General features: G+C 34.0%; 1 pseudogene; it reads left to right on the top strand.

The window, feature by feature from the left end:
* Positions 1 to 10,884: 10,884 nt before the first annotated feature.
* On the top strand, positions 10,885 to 11,361 carry LOC112795103 (glutathione S-transferase DHAR3, chloroplastic-like; annotated as a pseudogene).
* The last annotated feature ends 8,587 nt before the right edge of the window (positions 11,362 to 19,948 follow it).

Raw genomic sequence — 19,948 nt, forward strand, 5'->3', positions numbered from 1 at the left:
CCCGACGGTGTTTATAGATTATATGAATCGGATATTACGCCCTTTCCTGGACAAATTTGTCATCATCTTCATTTATGACATTCTAATCTACTGTAAGACCGAAGAAGAACACGTGGAACACTTGTGGATTGTGCTGCAAATTCTAAAGGAAAGAAAGTTGTATGCAAAACTCTCTAAGTGCGAATTTTGGAAGAATAAGGTGAAATTTCTAGGACATGTGGTGAGTCAGCAGGGAATAGCTGCAATAGATTGGGGGCGATTGATGCGTGAGCATTTCTTCTATCTTTTCCTAGTGAATTTGCATTTGAATTATTAATTTTAATCAAGATTTAATTACTTTTAGCCAATATGTATGCTACTTTGAGTTGTTTGCAATTTCTGTTTATTTCAGGTAGCATTCGGATGGATTTGACGGAGTTTTGTAGCAGAAAAGGAAGAAAGCGAATGATGTTGTCAACCCCGACCTCCTTGCACTCAAACAGAAATAACTTGAGCTACAGATGTCTAATTGACGTGATTCTAGCGGCATTGGAAAGCTAACTTTTAGGACTTTCTAACAATGTATAATAGTGCACATTTCTTCTCCAGCACTCTCGGCCTTCACGGCGCCAAACTTGAGATACCTCAAGTTTGGCGCCACACACTCACTCTCTAAGGAAAGCATGCTGGCTTGCTCAAGCCAAACTTGAGAAACCTCAAGTTTGGCGCCAAGCAAGTAGAATTGAAGAATGCTTCACATATCACTCCAAGCCAAACTTGAGACTACTCAAGTTTGGCACCAACAAGGACAATCCAAGGAATGCATCACGGGATACTCCAAGCCAAACTTAAGACTACTCAAGTTTGGCGCCAACCTCTGAGAACATTTTGGTCTCCATTCGTCAAATTCAAGCTGCACGAAGGATTTAAATAATTTTGATTTAAACTTATTTTATTTTTAAATAGGAAAAGATATTATTTAGTTTTAGGAAATATATTTTACATTCATTAGGATTAGATATAAAAGGGAAAAGAATCAGCCATTCGGGCTCTTTTCCTCTCTCCTACCTCATTCCACAATTTCTCCTAAACTTCTAATTATCTGGACTTAATGGGATACGTGATATATAATCCTCTTATATTTGGGAAATTAGGGTTTGTGTGGCATATAAACTAGAATTGAACTTCACCCTCTAATTAGAATCAAGTGACCAAGGAATTGGCACTTGATGAAGGTTAGAGGAGACTAAAAAGGTCTAAGGAATTAGGGTTTAGTCACATATAGTTTGCCATAAATTAAATCTTGCATGATTAAAATAGTTAGTAAGAAAAATCAATCCGGAAAATAGATAACTCTGAAGCCTTAACTGTTTCTCCATATATTATTTACAACTTGTTTACTGCTTGCTTTATGATATTCTGAAATTACTGTTAATACTTTTGAACTCTCTAAACATCATTTTATATGTGTCTGACTAAGCTAATCACTCAATCATTGTTGCTTGATCCATCAATCCTCGTGAGATTGACCCTCATTCACTTGCGGTACTACTTGGTACAACCCGGTGCACTTGCCGGTTAGTTTGTGGGTTATAAATTTCGCACCAGCGACCAACCTCAGTAACGAAAATCAGAAGCTTCTTAGATTTGGCAGGATATTATCAGAGGTTTATCAAAGGTTGTTCACAAATTGCGTTGCCTTTGACTAAGCCAACCAGAAAGGATATACCATTTATCTGGACGTCAGAATGCGAGGAGATTTTTCAAGCATTGAAGTAAAAACTGACTACAGTACCTGTGCTTGTGTTACATGAGCCTAATGAGCCTTTAGAGGTATATTGTGATGCGTCATTGAAAGGTTTGGAGTGTGTGCTGATGCAGTACTGCATTGTCATGGCGTATGCTTCTCGATAGTTGAGATTGCACGAGGTAAACTATCCAACTCACGACCTAAAACTCAGTACGGTTGTGTTTGCTCTGAAAGTCTGGAGACCTTATTTTTATGGGGTTAAATTCTAAGTTTTCTCTGATCACAAGATTTTGAGATATCGCTTTGATAAGAAAGAATTGAATATACGCCAGAGAAGGTGGATGGAGCTACTGAAGAACTATGATTTCGAATTGACTTACCATCTAGAAAAAGACAATGTCGTGGTAGACGCTTTAAGTCAGAAATAGTTATATGTTGCGTGGATGATGCTTAAAGAAGAAAGATTGCCGAAGCAGTTTGAAGACTAGAACTTGGGCATCAGAGAAGTAGCAGGTAATTTGTGTTTGAATTAGTTGCACGTCTCTAGTGATTTTAAGGCTGAGATTCAGAAGGCTCCAATTGAATGATCAATATATACGGAAAATACTGCAAACAATTGAACAAAAGAAACCAAGAGAAGTCACACAAGATAGAGAAGGAGTGTGGAGATATAAAGGCAGGATCTGTATATCAAATGTGAAAGATCTGAGGCAAGATGTGTTAACAGAAGCTCACTAGAGTAAGTTTTCGATCCATCAAGGAAGTACCAAGATATACTATGATCTGAAAGCAATGTTCTGGTGGCCGGGAATGAAGAACAATGTAGCATTGCACGTTTCTAAGTGTTTAATTTGTCAGAAGGTAAAAATTGAGCACTAGAGACCATCCGGGACCCTACAACCTTTGGAAATTCTGCAATGGAAGTGAAAAAGTATCGGAATGGATTTCGTGTCAGGATTGCTAAGAACTCGTGCAGGGTTTGATGCAGTTTTGGTTATTGTGGATTGGTTGACAAAGTCAACTTACTTCTTGCCCGTCAGGATGAATCATACTTTGGAGGAGTTAGCACGCTTATATATTAAGAAGATTGTAAGCCTGCATGGTTTGCCTACCACCATAATCTCTGACAAAGATCCTCATTTCACCTCGAGATTTTGGGGAGCATTCCAGAGAACATTCGAAACCCAATTGAGCTTAAGCACAGCGTACCATCCTCAAACCGATGGCCAATCGGAGAGGATGATACAAACCCTAGAAGATATGTTGAGGGCTTGTGTAACACCCTACCATACAGAGTCTTATACTTAAATCATAAAATAGAGGTGACAAGGTATTATGACCTCTAAAAGTAAAATTATATATATATATATATATATATATATATATATATATATATATATATATATATATATATATGGGAAAGGTCTTATCTAGGAGCTTTTGAAGAAAAGTTATTAAACGAAATACAAGTAGAACAATGCAACACTCACGATCGGATAAAAGTAGAAAGGTGGATGAGATTGAACAGAAAAGATAATATAAATATATAAGATTAGAGTTCCAAAAATGCAGTTAACAAGCTTTAAACTCGGCCTGCGAAGTAAAGACCGATCAGAGTATACATATACATATATATATACATCCCAAAGTAACCCAAAACAGAAAACTGACAACATGCTTTTCCGAGTCAACCTCTAAGAGGGACAAACATAAAATACAAGGTGGAGAATATATATAAAATACAACCATGAATCCCAAGAGTTCTTCGCTTTCTCAAAGTCTCCAGAATACATAGTGTGGTGCTTCTCAACCTGCATTTGAAAAACAACAACACGTATGGAATGAGAACCGGAGGTTCTCAGCATGGTAGCAGTGCTCACATAACTAATATATAATATCCCGAAAAAGCCAAAGGTGATCCTAGAACTTCTGACAACAAATTCAAACTTAAAACTATTCTTTACAACCATAAATAAGCCATAAACAAAGTGGGGTAATTAAGGGTTCAAAATTCTAACTCAACCTAACTTGATCCTTTAGCCTTTCACCTTCTTCCATTCCTCCAAAACTCCATAGCACAGATAACTAAAATACAGACAAAGCAAGAACAAGAATAATACAATTACAACAGGTAGCAAATTTAGCAAGTAAGCATAATAATCACATAGACAAGTCCAATTAATGCAAAATCAAACAAGACACAAATGCATATGATGCATGTCTGTCCTACAGCTGATGATATCATCTGTCGGTTATATAGCCAACCCGACACGTCCTGGTAGCTAACCATGGACAGAAACACCATTGCAGAGCAAGTGGATTTGAGCTACAACCCCCTTGCTACTACCCACTTAACCCAAAGCTAGTGGAATAACCACTACTGTGACTACTACCCAGGCAGGTGTTTAAAAGCTCAATCAGGAGCAAGCGAAATAATCCATTACTGTTGCTACTACCCAGGTGTCACAATCACTGGCCTAGAGCAAGCGGGACGAACCACAATCCTTGCTACTACCCAGGTATCTCAAACATGCATTCATTCATAATCAATCATCATTATTATCAAATCTCAAACATTGACTCGGAGCAAGCAGAACGAACCACAATCATTGTTATTACCCAGGTTTCTCGTTCAAAAATTCATTATCATGTCAATTCTTTCATAATCATTCAAAATTTCATAATTAAACTCAGTTTTCGTAATTCTCTTTCCTCATTTCATACCCAGAGCAAGTGAACAATGCCACCCCAGGGGTCTCATATCACAATTCATTACTCCAAACCTTTCTTTATCAACAAGTTATCTTCTTCATAGTTCCAATCATATTTCACTATCCAAAAATCAACTTACCAGACTTTAAACAAATGTTAAAAGGGTTTTGAAAGCTAGAGGAATACTTTAAAAATCAACATTTTATGTTTTGAAAGTAGAGGTCGCGTACGTATCACTATGCTCGCGTACACATCATTGAAAAATTTGGCCATCCTGCGTACGTGTCACTCAGCCGCATACGCAAAGGCACTGGACAGAGATCACCATCCGCATATAAAGGGGTCCGCGTATGTGGGCTTAGCAGCAGAAGCAAAAAGTTGCTAAGTCCAAATTTCTGTTTTGCACACCGAACTTTGAACGCGCATAACTTTTTTTTATTTTAAAACATTTTTTCTCCGTTTTTCAAACAGTATAAACCTCTCAGACCAAATTTTCTTTCAAGACAAGTTTGATAAAATTTGGAAGTCCAGAGACCAAGTTATGCTTCGAAAAAGTTGGTCAAAAATCATAGTTTTCATTAAAATTTACAAACCTCAACTTTCAAAACATACTAATTTCAAACCTATTAAAAACCGACCCAAACCTTACCAAATTAGCATCAAACATTCCCAACTCATAATTCCAACCTCCTCATTCATCCCATCATCTACCAATTCTCCACTTTCATCGATCTCAACTCAATATCTCAAATTCAAACAATTTTCAATATACGTCATCAATTATTTATATCAATTACAATATCAACTTTACCACCAATATAGTACCAACAACAACTTCAAATTCATTAACCATTATACATATACCAAATTACACACACATCATCCATACAAGTCTCTATCACAACCTCCAAAACTATTAACCACACACATAATAATCAATATCAACCAACCACAACATCACAATTCAATTCCTATCTTAAGGCCACTAGCCTATGTTTTCTTGATACATTATATTTTAGATACGAGAAACTAAAATCATACCTTGACCAGTTCCTTCTCCGCTTGGAACACCACAAATTATCATTGTTCCGCAAATGCTCACAGCCCCAAATAGTGCGCCAAATAGAAAATTCAGTTACCTCAACCCAAATTCAGCTTACCGACACCATCAATTACTTCAAACTTCCAACAACTAATCTAACAATATACAGTGTCATCATAATTTAACATAGGGTTTACTAAATTGAAGATTCACCAAGGGTTAAGAGCTCCTTACCTTACACATGAACTATTAGAACAACACCCAATTATTTTTCGCAAGCTAATTCGATCCTAAACCATCAAAACATCATAACTCTCAATTTCAACATTCATGAATTTCGAAACTGAAGAGGGAAATTCTGGGTGAGAAAAATTGAATTTCTTACTAAATTGGTTAGTGGACTTTGTAGAGAATTCTAGGACGAACGTGTGACCACTGACATCTTGTCAATCAGAGTTCCGGATAAAAAATTACGTTGGATTGAATATTGAAATTCAAATTGGAACCCTCCCTTCTCACCTCTCTTCCATTTCAGCGTGAATCACATATGGGGAGGGTTTATGGCTGAATTGTTAGCTTTAGGTTTATATATATTGGGCTATTTGGCCCGGTTTGGACCCAATCCAACCAATTCGATTTGTTCGGCCCAATCTTGGGCCAAATTCTTTAAAATTAGTGTCAAAATTCTTATTTTAATTTCTCTATCTCATTAAACTATAAAATTACATTTTCTAATTTGTTATAATAATAATTAATTTATTTGCTAATTATTTACTAATTTTACGTGTTTTACAGCTTGCGTGTCGAAACAACCGGCAAGCTAGGATCAGTATATGCCACTAGTGGAGTTTGCATACAACAACAGCTATCATTCAAGCATTGGGAAGGCTCCGTATGAGATTTTGTATGGAAAAAAGTGCCAATCTCTACTGTGTTGGTATGAACCTAGAGAATCAAGTTTATTAGGGCCTGATTTAGTAACTGAAACTACCAAACATGTTAAGAAAATCTGAAATAGAATGCTTACTCCTCAAAGCCGACAGAAAAATTATGCCGATCAGAGACAGAAACCTTTAGAATTTGATGAGGAAGATCATGTATTCCTAAAGGTTACTCCAACAACAAGAGTAGGTAGAGCGATCAAAGCAAAAAAATTGAATCATCGTTACATCACTCTGTTTCAGATTCTGAAGAGAATTGGACCAGTGGCATATCGGATAGCTCTACCACCACATCTTTCGAACTTGCATGACGTATTTCACATCTCGCAGTTTCGGAAGTACATTTTTTATGCCAGCCACATTCTAGAACCAAAATCAGTTCAATTGAAAGAGGATTTGATGCTTCAAGTGACTCTGGTCAAAATTGATGATACCAATATTAAGAGACTGCATAAAAAAGAGTTTTCATTAGTTAAAGTTTCTTGGAGTCGGTTTGGAATTGAAAAACACACTTGAAAACTTGAATCCGAAATGAGAAAGGACTATTCACACCGCTTTTCGAGTAACTAAATTTGAATTTTAAGGGCAAAATTCTTATTTAGCTGGGTAGGATGTAAACCCCGCATAATTAATAAATAATTAGCTAATAAATTAACTATTAATTAAATAATTTTATTAATCCATAGAGGTAAAAATATTAAAAATTATGAATTTCAACACTAATTTTAAAGGTTTTAGCCAAAAAACAGGCTAACGAACCGAGCCGGATGGACCGGACCTAAGACCTACCATAAAAAAGTAAGAGCTCAGCTCTTCTTTCTCAAACTTAGAGGGAATCACGCTGAAACACAAAGAGAGGGAAGAGCAAGAGAAATCAGACCCTAGTCTCAAATTCAATCTCCCATATCTTTCAATTTGGAGCTCCGATCGTCACACTGTTTATGGCCACGCAACTACCGTATCGAACTCTACAAAACCCACTAAACAAAGTGGTATGTACCTTACTATTTCTTACTGAGCCTTCCCCCTTACAATTTCAAAAATTTAGGTTTTTTATTTTGAGAGATTATGTAATTTTAGTATTTTAGGATTGAATTAATTTTAAAAATTTGCTGGGTCTTGTCCCAAACGACTATGAATCAGGTGAAAAACTACTAACACTTATAAATCATTGATAATTATGAATTCTATGTTAATTTTAAGTGATATTATTTGGTATTAGATTAAATTATATGTATATTTTTATAACGTTTACTAGTTTATCAAACATATTTATTATATATTTTGAAAAAAATGCAAAAAATATAGTTAAAGTCAAATTTTACATTCTCTCCCGCCATGACTATCAATAATTTAATACGAAGGTGAAAGAATGTGACCAACACTTCAATATACATAGCCAACACACAAAAAAGAGTCATTTTTCCTGCTATAGGAAATTTCAATTAAAAAAATTTAAACAACCCCAAAATTCTACGTTCATATTCTACTTATGAAAATAACTTGGTCGAAAAGTCATCCATCCAAGCATGTGATTTTCCATTTCTCACTTATTTTAAAGAGACCAGTTTGTTTCTATATGAAGCAGGGATATTTCATTGAATTATTGTGTTTATATATTAGATACATTTTGAATGTTATTTATTCGATATTTATCTCTTTTGTGTTTTAATAAAGATAAAAAAATATATATTTTTAAACAATTTTATTAGATAATTAGCAAAAAATTCAATCAATTTCTGTCCATTTTTATTGACCTAAATTCCAAGGTCCATTGAAACAAAAAAAAAAAAACAAAATTTTACTCTATTATTTATCCTTTTAATCTTAATTTAAAAAAAAAACACCACAACTGTCTCACTCTTACTCTGCATGTCGTCACCTGCATTGTCAGCCTCCGCCCCAGACCACGTCCGCACCGCCGTCGCCTCCTCCAGTGTTGATGTGAACAAGCCCATTGCGTCATGTTGCTTTCGCTGCGGTGACGCCGTCCACCACGGTCGAGAAGTCACACCAAGTTGTATGCCTCTTCCGCTGTGCTACACAACCTTCCCATCCGTCGCCACCCCAGTTATCACGCCGCGCCGTTTGCCTCTTCTGTTGCGTTGCATCGCGTCTCAACCGTTTCCGCCGTGAAGTCGCGATGCCGCGTCTCTTCCTACTCCTCCTTTATCATGTCTTGCCTCCTCCTCCTCTTCTGTCGAGTCACGTCCCATCCCCCAATGGTTAGTGGATGTTTTTCTTTGATTTTTTGGATGTTTCATCTCTCTTTCGGGGTTTAGAAACTTAGTAGACGGCTTCATATGAGATTAGATATTTCTTTTATTTGAGATTGAGTTGATGTTTCTTTTATTTAAAAGTGGATGTTTCGTTTATAAAGATTGAATGTTTTTAATTCCTATATCGACGACGTGAATGGCGTTCTACGAGGCACAATGCGGTGGCAGCAAGGCGGTAGTCTGCGCAGCAAGAACATTCTGTTTGGCAAGAATGGTAGCACATTGCAGCAGCAGTGAAGCAGTGGTTTGCGTGAGGGAGAAGGCCGGCACGATGAGAGGAAAGGTTTGACAACACTGTATTTAGAGAGCGGTTAATTTACTAAATTCATATTATTCAAAAATGTTATTAATGTCAATTGATCATAATCTAATTTTAAAAAATAATTTAAAATTAATAAATATTAAATAAAATTGGTTAAAATTAGCTGATTTAGGTGTTGGTATCCTATATTTTTTTTTGAATATATTATACTCAAATATTATCACAAATCGAGATGTTTAATCTTAGTCTTGAATTATATGAAACCAAAAATTTTTTTAAATGTTTTATGCAATAAAAAATTAAAAAATTAATTTACATTTTAAATATAAACAAAATATCAAAATAATTATAATTTATTAAAAATATATTTTATATTTTATATATATGATATTTCTGTCATGAAAACTAAAATTAGTGTCTATACATGTTTATCTCTATATTTCATAAGTTCCAACTCAAAATGCACCATCAGGCACTAAAGCCTTGTTAATAATGTTATATATCGATGTAAGTTAATTCTTATGCTTTTACCAGTAATTTTAGACAAACAATTTTTTTACGTCATTAAGTTCAGTCAAATTATGATACATATTCTTTTTTTTTTCGTTCATTATCTTTTTTTTCTTTCTTTTTTCTCTTACTTCTCGTTCTTTTTATTTTTTTCATTTGATTTTTATTTTTTATTTTTCTCCATCATTATCATTATTATCATCATCATTATTTTTTTTATATATTTTCTTTTATTCTTTTTTTTCTTTTTTATTTGTTTATTTGTTTGTGTATTTTTTAAAATTTTATACAGGAGAAAAATAAAAAAATAACAAAAAAAATATGAAAAAAAAAAGAAGAACGATATCAAAATCTTTTACATAAGACACAAAACTTATCACATACAGAATTTAAATTGGTCTTCATGCCATGTTGCAAAACAGTTTTTTTGTTTAGAATTTAAGAGTGTGCAATTCAAATTTAAAATAAATTTATTTATATAAAACTAAAATCTTCCGATCTATTTTAGAATAAAATATAATAAAATACAAAAAAATATGTTGGAAGAAAAAAAAAAGATTTATTAAGAAAAATTTTGGTATCACAGTTAAAAAAATTTGGTATTATTTTTAAAAGATTTTGGTGTTATTTTTTTGTATTCTTATTAAAAAATTTTAATGTCAAAATTCAAAAATTTTTTGTGTCAAGTTTAAAAAGTTCGATATTATTTTTCTGATAAATTTTGTATAATTCAAAATTTTTTTCTTTTTCTTCATCATTATTGTTATCATCTTATTTTTCTTCTTCATGTTTTCATGTTGTGTCAACTTTTTATAATTTTTTTTTGTTTTTAGCTTTTTAAAAAAATAAAATAAATAAAAAATAGAAAATGTTGCAATAACACTAGTAAGGTCGAGGAGGAAGAGGAGGAAGAGAAAAAGAAGAAGAAATAAAAAAAATCACGCCGTAGTAGTAGTAGTAGTAATAATAATAATAATAATAATAATAATAATAATAATAATAATAATAATAATAATAATAATAATAATAGAAGAACGACAAATAAGAGAAAACATAAAAAAAAAAAGAACACAAATAAATTTGTAATTGGGTGTCACTCAAATAAAGACGTTTAAAACGTCTTTTTTTAAAGATGTTTTCTAGCAATTAAAATTTAACATATATAATTGATTAAATTGTGTGTTATTTTTGTCAAAATTAGTCCAGATAAATTAATTTGATCGAAAAAATAGTAAATCAAATTTTGAACGATTTAAATTAATATTATTTTTTATAAAAGATAAATGCAATACCCTTATTATAAAAAATGACTAAAATATTCCTATTTTTTTAAGTTCTTCCATTGTACAAGAGTTATTAGTTTGTTGTTGTTGTTCTTGTTCCTTTTCTTATTGTTTGTGTTACTGGTTTATGTTCCTTAAAATTAATGCTGAGGGTAAAGTTCCTGTAATAAAGTTTGATGAGAAGTGGGTTTCTGATTCGGATATCATCACACAAATTCTAGAAGAGAAGTATCCTATCCCACAATTGGTAACTCCACCCGAAAAAGCTACAGTGTATGCATCTATCTTCTAGATTTCCTGATCATTACTAGATATTTTTGTGCTATTATTATGTTTTTCTTGTGCTTGATTTGCTTGGTTTGGAATATTTAGAGAGAAAAATGAAGCATAGTTGCTGCAAATTAGACAAGCCTAGCAACATTCGTTTTCTCCTCTGTCAGTTTTTTATTCTTAAATATTAAGATGAATATATTAGATGTCCTCCAATTAACTAATACATGCATGAATTTTTGTATGTAGTGGGTTGAAGATCTTTTCTACATTTATTGGATTTCTCAAGAGCAAAGATCCCAATGATGGAACAGAGCAAGCATTGCTAAGTGAACTAAGCACTTTCAACGATTACCTTAATGAAAATGTACGACTTATTTTTGCTTTTCTCTTTCTTCTATTGTTTGCATTCTTTATTGGTCAGTAATTTGTTGATAAAGTCATAAACATATTTACTATCTTCTATGGTTCTTCTTAATGAACCAACGTTTGATCTTTGTGCCATTTTTGTGTATATATCATGAAGTTATTATGAAAGCTCACATACCCATTCAAGATATGCCAAAATCTATTTTTATCTTTACTCTTGTAGATATTCGCTGTAAAATGTACCACTGATATTTTTACTCCCTTTGCATAAGACATTTGGGATTTGAATTGAGTTGATTGTTGAATTGGAAGCAAGTAGTCCAGAACTTATTCCTGAACTAGGAATCTGTTGCTTTAATCAATCCTGGGAGGTAGAGACATAAGCTAGAATCTCTCAATTCTTTCTCGTGCTCGAGAGTAAACATTAATTTCATTTCCAGCACATTACTTAGACAAACATAGAGAAACAAGTTGTTTGACTAATCTAAGGGCCCTTTGTAGGCTTGTACTCCCATACAAGTCATTTAGGTTATCTGAGAGTGATTATGGAGAACTCAATTCATAATATTTATATAGCACCCTTTGCCATTAATGTGACATCTTGTGTGCTACTAATTCACCATGCTTAACTAGCAATTACTTTGGTATAATTTAAAGTCTGTAAATTAAAACTTGTGCAGGAAATTTCCTATACTTTCATTTAACGGATGATTCTTGCAATTTTCATATAGGGTCCTTTTGTCAATAGAAAAGACATATCTGCAGCTGACTTATTATCTCTTGGACCAAAGCTGTATCATTTGGAGATTGCATAAAATTAATAAATTTGTATATGCTTTATTATCTTTTAAGAGAAATTTATGTATAAATATTTTGAATTTAATAAAATATTTTATTTTGTAGTAATTAATTTTAGTATATTTATATTATGTATAATAATAATAACTGTTGGTAAAAATAATTTAAAATTTTCGAAAAAAGATAGGTTGTTATTTCTAAAAGAGTGAGTATAATTAAAAGGGTCTTAAGATTTTAACGGCAATAGTAATAGCAACTAAAAATGAATAATATTCTAATTTTAGGATTATTTTTAGTATTCATATAAATTGCTGGTAAAATAATTTTTGGTGGCAATAGTAATGGCCACTGGAAATGAATAACATTCCAATTTTAGAATCTTTTTTGGTAGCCATGGTAGCCATATAAATTGTCAAGAAAATGGTCACCAAAAGTTATATACTTTTTGCGGTAATTAAAATGGTCTTTACCGGAAAATGTTATAATTGCCGCTAAAACCTTTTAGCGATAGAGCTTAAGATGGCTAATGTCTAATTGCCGGCAAATGTAATAGCCGCTATTTTTATTGCTGCTAAAAGTGATTTTTCTAGTAGTGAACCTCTATGACCGTGAGGCTTTTGACTCTGATTTTTTACGATCTGTAACTCTAATAAAAAAATCTAATTTGATAAATTTGTTCCTATCCTCCTCCTCTACGTGTTGGCATTATTTTTGTCCGATAAAAGTTGACGATGACGTAGCTTTTCTTCCCCTTGAGTTTGGCCAATTAGAGTTCTTGGAGACACAGATAATTTTTGATGTTTTCCTCATTAGCAGCTCGGTTAGAAAGTTTCTCCAGATTTTTGTTGATTTTGATTTCGTACGGAGGTAGGGGTTTCGTTTTAAAATTAACATTTTTTAATTTAAGAATGCCTAAAAACTTATTGAGTAATTGTAAATAATTTATACGTATTTTATATGACTAATTGATTAGAATTGGTTGTGTTGTGATTGTGAATGTTGATGAATTTAGTGTTGCTTGTTAAATTGAAATATGAATTGAGATTGAATTAAGATTGTGATTGATGCTAGAATTTATGGTTGTGGAAGTGACTGATAATTGATTCTGGTGATGGTATGACGGTGATTAGATGTGATGAAAGGTTGGTAAACAGTCGAGAAATTATAAAAGTGAGGGTGTCCGTAAGGATGGTGAAGTCAAATTTTAAGGGGAGATTCTATCCATATTCTTGTAAAAATAAACGAAAAAATTGTTTTTGTTTTGAAAAAAAAAATATATATATATATATATATATATTTGATCTTGTATTGAAAATTTAATTTACAAACTTATTTTGAGAAATGACTCTATATTCGAAAAAGATTTGGTTTACATATTTACTTATTGAGAAAGGGGTTTTTGTATTAAGAATTAGATTTATTGGAAGTGATCTTTGAGAATTAAAAATGGTTTGGTAGGGACTCTTGAAAGGTAGCAAAGTTTGAACTTTAAAAGAAATGCTGTAGAAATTTTTATAAAACTCCGAGACTTGTTCTAAAGCGCTATTTAAAAAGAAAATTTAATTTAAGAATTGCATTAATTGATTTTGATCTGTTAAGAAAAGATTCTGTTTTAAGTTAGGAATTGAGCTCGGTTTATTAAAAAAGTGACTTTTATCTTGATTGAAAGTTATATAAGTTTGGGTATTTAGAAATTAAATATTTTTATGTTGAGATTAAAAGTATACTTATGAGGTGACGTGGAGGTAAGAGTGATTGATTATTTGATGATGCAGAGGTATGTGTAATTAAGCAGTGATATGGAGGTACGTTTAATAATATAGGCGATGCAGAGGTGTGTGTATGTAATTAGTGATGTGGAGGCATAATAAAGAAGAAAAAATGAGAAGCCGTGTATGAAAGAGATAACTAAAACGGATAATGAATCATGAAAAGTGCTAATGCGGAAGTGCCCGTGATGCGTGAGCATCTTGTCTATCTTTTCCTAGTGAATTTGCATATAATTTGTTGAGTTTAATAAAGAGTTAAATATATTTTAGCCTCTATGGATGCTATTTTGAGTTTTGTGCAATTATATTTATTTTAGGTAGCATTCGAATGGATTTGATGAAATTTCTGCAGAGAAAGAGAAGAAACCAAGGAGATGGCAGCGAGGAGTGACATGCACGCGTGCCTGACGCGTGCGTATGACTGACGCGTACGCGTGAATTAAAGATTTGCTCAGCGACGCGTCCGCGTGACTCGCAGAAAAGACCATCGACGCGTCCGCGTGACTGACGCGTACGCGTGACATGCACCACGTGCAGAAAATGCAGAAACCACTGGGGGTAATTTCTGGGCCCCATTTTAGCACCCAAGTTAGGCGCAGATCCAGTGAAGCCAAGTGGTCCCCACGTTACAAGACGCGGAGTAGTTAATTAATTCTGATTTAAATTCAAATTTGAATTTGAAAATAGGAAAAGATATTATCTTAATTTTAGATATTAGATTTTAAATTAATTAGGATTAGTTATAAAAAGGGGAGACTTCTCTTCTATTGAGTATATTCCATTAGAGGGATTCCATTAGAGAATTCTATACAAATTTACATTCTACATTCCATGAGCAACTAATCCTCCATTGTTAAGGTTAGGAGCTCTGTCTATTTATATGGATTGATTTTATTGCTTTTTTCTATTTTAATTTATGCATGTATTTATAATTTAAGAATTATTTTTGCTCTTTATTTTATGAATTTGGGTGGAACGGAAGTACGACCCTCTTTCTATTTGAGTTCTTGTAAAACTTGGAAAAGCTCTTTACTTGAACAACAGCTTGAAAACATATTCTCCTAAATTTTAATTATTTGGATTTAACAGGATACGTGACATATAATCCCCTTATTTTTGGATAATTAGAATTTTTGTGGCATATAAACTGGAATTTGATCATGTAGCTTTTAATTGGAATTAATTGACCAAGGAATTGGCTGTTGATGAATTTTAGAGGAGACTAGAAAGGTCTAAGAAATTAGGGTCTAGTCACATATAGTTTGTCATGAATTAAATCTTGCATGATTAAAATAGTTAGTAAGAAAAGTCAATCCAGAAAAATAGATAATTCTAAAGCCTTAACTATTTTCTCAATATTTTATTCCCAACTTATCGCTGCTTGCTTTCTGAAATTCTTAATTTACTATTTAATACTCTTTGACTCCCAAACACTATTTTCTGTTTGTCTAACTAATCCTATCAAACACTATTATTGCTTAATCCATCAATCCTCATGAAATCGACCCTTACTCACGTAAGGTATTACTTGGTACGACCTGGTGCACTTGCCGGTTAGTTTGTGGGTTGTAAAATACCGCACCAAGTTTTTGGCGCCATTACCGGAGATTGATAGTGATTAACAACTATTCGTTATTTGATTGCTTAGATTATATAATTTTTCTTTTAATTAAATTTATTATTATTGTTATTAGTATTTTTCGAAAAAAAAAATCTTTTTCTTTACGTTTATATTTTTTTCTTGTCCGTTACACTTCCTTTTTTTTCTTTCGTTCCCGCTCCCCTGTTACGTTTTCTTTCTTTTTTTTCCTTTTATTAAAAAAATAAAAATACAAAAAAATACAAAAAAATAAAATAAAAATAAAAATATTTAATACTAATATTTTTCTTAATTTCTGAAATTAAGTTTGGTGTCCCCTTAGTTGTTATTCTTCCTAGTTATTTTATTTATTGTGTTTGATTCTCCTTTATGTTCTTTCTTCTTTGCTTGCTTGTCAACCACATGGTGCGTTTAATCATGTTTGGTGTTTTGTGCTAAGGAAAAATAATGGAGAGAGATCACATGGCTTACTACTCACACCCGAGTATTGATTCATATTATGGTGGATGGAGGAACTATCCAAATTTTGGTTGGAAAAGTCAAAACCAAAGGAACTTCAATACTCCATATTCCAACTATCAAGAGCCACTACCTCCATATTCATATCAAGAACCACCATCTCCATATGTATATCAAGAGCCACCATCTCCCTATTCATACCAAGAGCCATCCTCTTTTTACACTTATCAAGAACCATCATCTCTTTCTTATTCATATCAAGAGCCATCATCTCCTTATTCATCTCAAATACCATCAGATCTTGAGCTTTTCATGAAAGAATTCTTACATGATATAAAGACGAGTGTCAAAAATGTAGAGAAACATGTGCAGTTAATTATCAATTCACAGGAAGAGGAGCAAGCAAATTCCTTTCCAAGAGATATAATGCAAGATTCTATGGAAGAAAGTGAGGAAATCAATCAAAGGAGTCTATACTCCAGTGAACTAGAGAACTTTCCATTCTCACACATGGAAGAAAAGAAAGATGCAAAAACAAAGGAGGAAGATGCACCCACAAAGGAGGAAGATGCACAACCTCCCATGTACTTGGTAAGCAATGAAGAAGAGATTGAATTAGAAGAAAGCTACCAAGAGGAAGTGGTTGAAATTGAGGAAGCTTGCAAAGAGGTAGAAGAATTCAAAGAAGAGCACAAGGGAGTGGAGCTTGCAAGACCTCTTCTAAAGCCATCACCATCCAATACAACATTCAAGTGGGTAAAATTTCTATCCTTAACCTTTACTTTCCCACTTGAATATGGGCTACTGGAGACGGATGGTCAACTTAGAGCTCTTTGTGGCATTAAGAGTAAGAGGAAGATGGTTAGTGGCAAGAGTTATCAAGCAAGGTTTAATATGGTTGCATGCTCCAAATTGAAGTGCAAGGATTGGTGTAGAGCTAATCTAAATGGGTCTAGATGGTTGTTTGGATGTCTCTGTAAGAATTTAGATTGCTTGCCACCTGGTGGAAACAATGGTGATCCACAAGAAGACGGGTGTAAAAGCAAGGTTTGGGACCCTAGAATTCATTCCCACAATCAATACTCTTTGGGTCTTGTCACTTGCTTCAACTTGCTCGAAGGCGTTATGCGCCTAGTTTGGGATCCCGGTCGCCATTGGAATTACAAACATTGGTGGAGATTCTTGGATCAGTACAAGTACAAACCACCATGACAAGGAGCTCACCACATGTCCAACTTAAGGACTTTAACTAAAAGTGCTTGTTGGGAGACAACCCACAGTGGTATGATCGTTCCTTTCCATTCTTAGTTATTTTTCATAGTAGTAGTTTTCTTACTTGTTTGATTTTTATTGAGTTCTTACTAATTTTCTGATCATGCAGCTATTTTATCACAAGAACCGAACTCCTCAAGCTATAAAAAAAAGAGACAGAGAGTTGCGCAGGAGTGGCGCCAGAATAAAGCCTTTCACACAAACAAACCCACGCGTACGCGTACCCCACGCGTGCACGTCGTTTGTGATTTTTGCCATCCACGCGTGCGCGTTACTGACGCAGACGTGTGACCTGCAAAATCGACGTAAAAGAGTATCTGGGCAGAGAGTTGTGCTGACTTGAGGCAAGAAGTGTGCTAAAAGCACAAATTTGGTCACGCGGACACGTGACCAACGCGTCCGCGTCAATTGCACATATGGCTATCCACGTGTGCGCGTGCATGACGCGCATGCGTCGTATGAAAATTTGGTTCCCAAGCCATGCGAACAGAAAGTCGCGCGGGCACGCGGCTGGCTTCGCGTGAATCGCACAAAATCCAGGGCACACGGACGCGTGCCTGACGCTAACGCATCATTAAGAAAAATTTGTGACCCACGCGTACGTGTGCCGTACGCGTACGCGTCGCCTACGCCACACAATTACACTAGTTCGCCGCCCAGTTTTCTTTCTCTCCTTCTCCCAATTCTAATTCTCTCTTATTCTTTTATCCTTTTATTTTTATTTCATCATAACATTTGTCTCTTTCTATTTTCAGTTCTTCTTTGCTTGAGGACAAGCAAACCTTGTTTTTTATTGTACGATTTGAATTAGTGGAAATTGGTTTGTATTTGTCTTGGAGAAATTGTTTGCTTTTAACCAAGTATGTGGTATCATTTTAGCATATAGTTGCATTTATATTTAGGTTTCATTTCATGAGTCTTACTGTCCCTTATTAATTCTCTTTGTCTCCTTGAGCTTAGCATGAGGACATGCTAATGTTTAAGTGTGGGGAGGTTGATAAACCACTATTTTATGGTTTATCTTGTACTAATTTGAGTGATTTTTATCAGCTTTTCACCCACTTATTCATATGATTTGGATGGTTTTACAATTCCTTCCTGGATTTATTCTATGATTGAAAACTTGCTTCCTAAAGCTTTAAATTGTGTACTTTAATTTCTCTTTTATAACCATTCGATACTGTGATCTGTGTGTTAAGTGCTTCAGGTTTTATAGGGCAGAAATGGCTTAGAGAATGGAGAGGAAGCTCACAAAAATGGAAGGAACACAAGAAATTAAGGAGATGACCAGCGAGAAGCGACGCGGACGCATGGCTCACGCGACCGCGCGAAATGGAGAAAATTGCAGTGATGCGTTCGCGTGCCTGACGCAAACGCATGGATTGGAAGCTGCACGAATGACACAAACACGTGGACGACGCATACGCATGGCAAGGAAAAACGCTGAATGACGCGCACGCGTGGACGACGCGTACGCGTGACATGCGCGATCTGCAAAAAATTCAGAAAATGCTGGGGGCAATTTTGGGCCGCGTTTTGACCCAGTTTTCGACCCAGAAACACAGATTAAAGTCAGGAAACATGCAGAGACTCAACACGCTTTTCATAATACATAATTTTAGGATTAGATGTAGTTTTTAGAGAGAGAGGCTCTCTCCTCTCTCTTAGGATTTAGGATTAGGATTCCTCTTAAAGGATTTAGGATTTCTTCTTCTCAATTTTCAGGTTCAATGTTCCTTTTATTTATTTTCTCAATTTAGTTTATGAACTCTTTATGTTTAGATTGATTTTCTATTTAATATAAATTGAGGTATTTCAGATTTATGATTTTTATTTAGCTTTGTGTATTCTTAGCTTTAATTGATTAATTGGAGATTCTTGAGTTATCAAACTCATTGTGATTGATTATTGTTATCTTTGCTGATTGATTTGAATTCCAATAACTCTAGTCTTTTCTTAGGAATTGACTAGGACTTAAGGAATCAATTTGATTCATCCACTTAACTTACCTTCATAGTTCGAGGTTAATTAGGTGGGAGCAAAATCCAATTCTCATCATAATTGATAAGGATAACTAGCATAGGACGTCCAGTTTTCATAATTATTTGCCAAGAGTTTTTATAATTATTAATTTAATTCCTTGTAATTTATTTTCCTTGTTCAATATTTCAAAAAAACCCAAAAATATTGTTTTCCATAACCAATAATAAATCATACTTCCCTGCAATTCCTTGAGAAGACGACCCGAGATTTGAATACTTCGGTTATAAATTTTATTGGGTTTTGTTACTTGTGACAACCTAACTTTTGTACGAAAGGATTCTCTGTTGGTTTAAAAACTATACTTACAACGCGATTATATTTGTGAATTTCTTTACCGATAGAAAATCCGATCGTCAATCCCCCTTCTTGTACTCCTAAGCCCCGCAACTTCTCAATACTAGCATTCAGTTCCTGAATGTGCTTTGCAGAGTTAGTACGATTTTCCTGCTACCATTGAACCAAACGGTGTCGACAGAGCTTCAATTTTTTAGCCAGTCTAAATATTGATGAACCTGTAACGTCAACATTCCAAATTTCTGCTATTAGCTGCCAAACCCCGTCTAAACCACACCAACGTTCCTGGAACTTGAACCTTCTTTTAGATTTTTCC

Source organism: Arachis hypogaea, chromosome 4 (genome assembly GCF_003086295.3).
Source record: "Arachis hypogaea cultivar Tifrunner chromosome 4, arahy.Tifrunner.gnm2.J5K5, whole genome shotgun sequence".
NCBI lineage: Eukaryota > Viridiplantae > Streptophyta > Magnoliopsida > Fabales > Fabaceae > Arachis > Arachis hypogaea.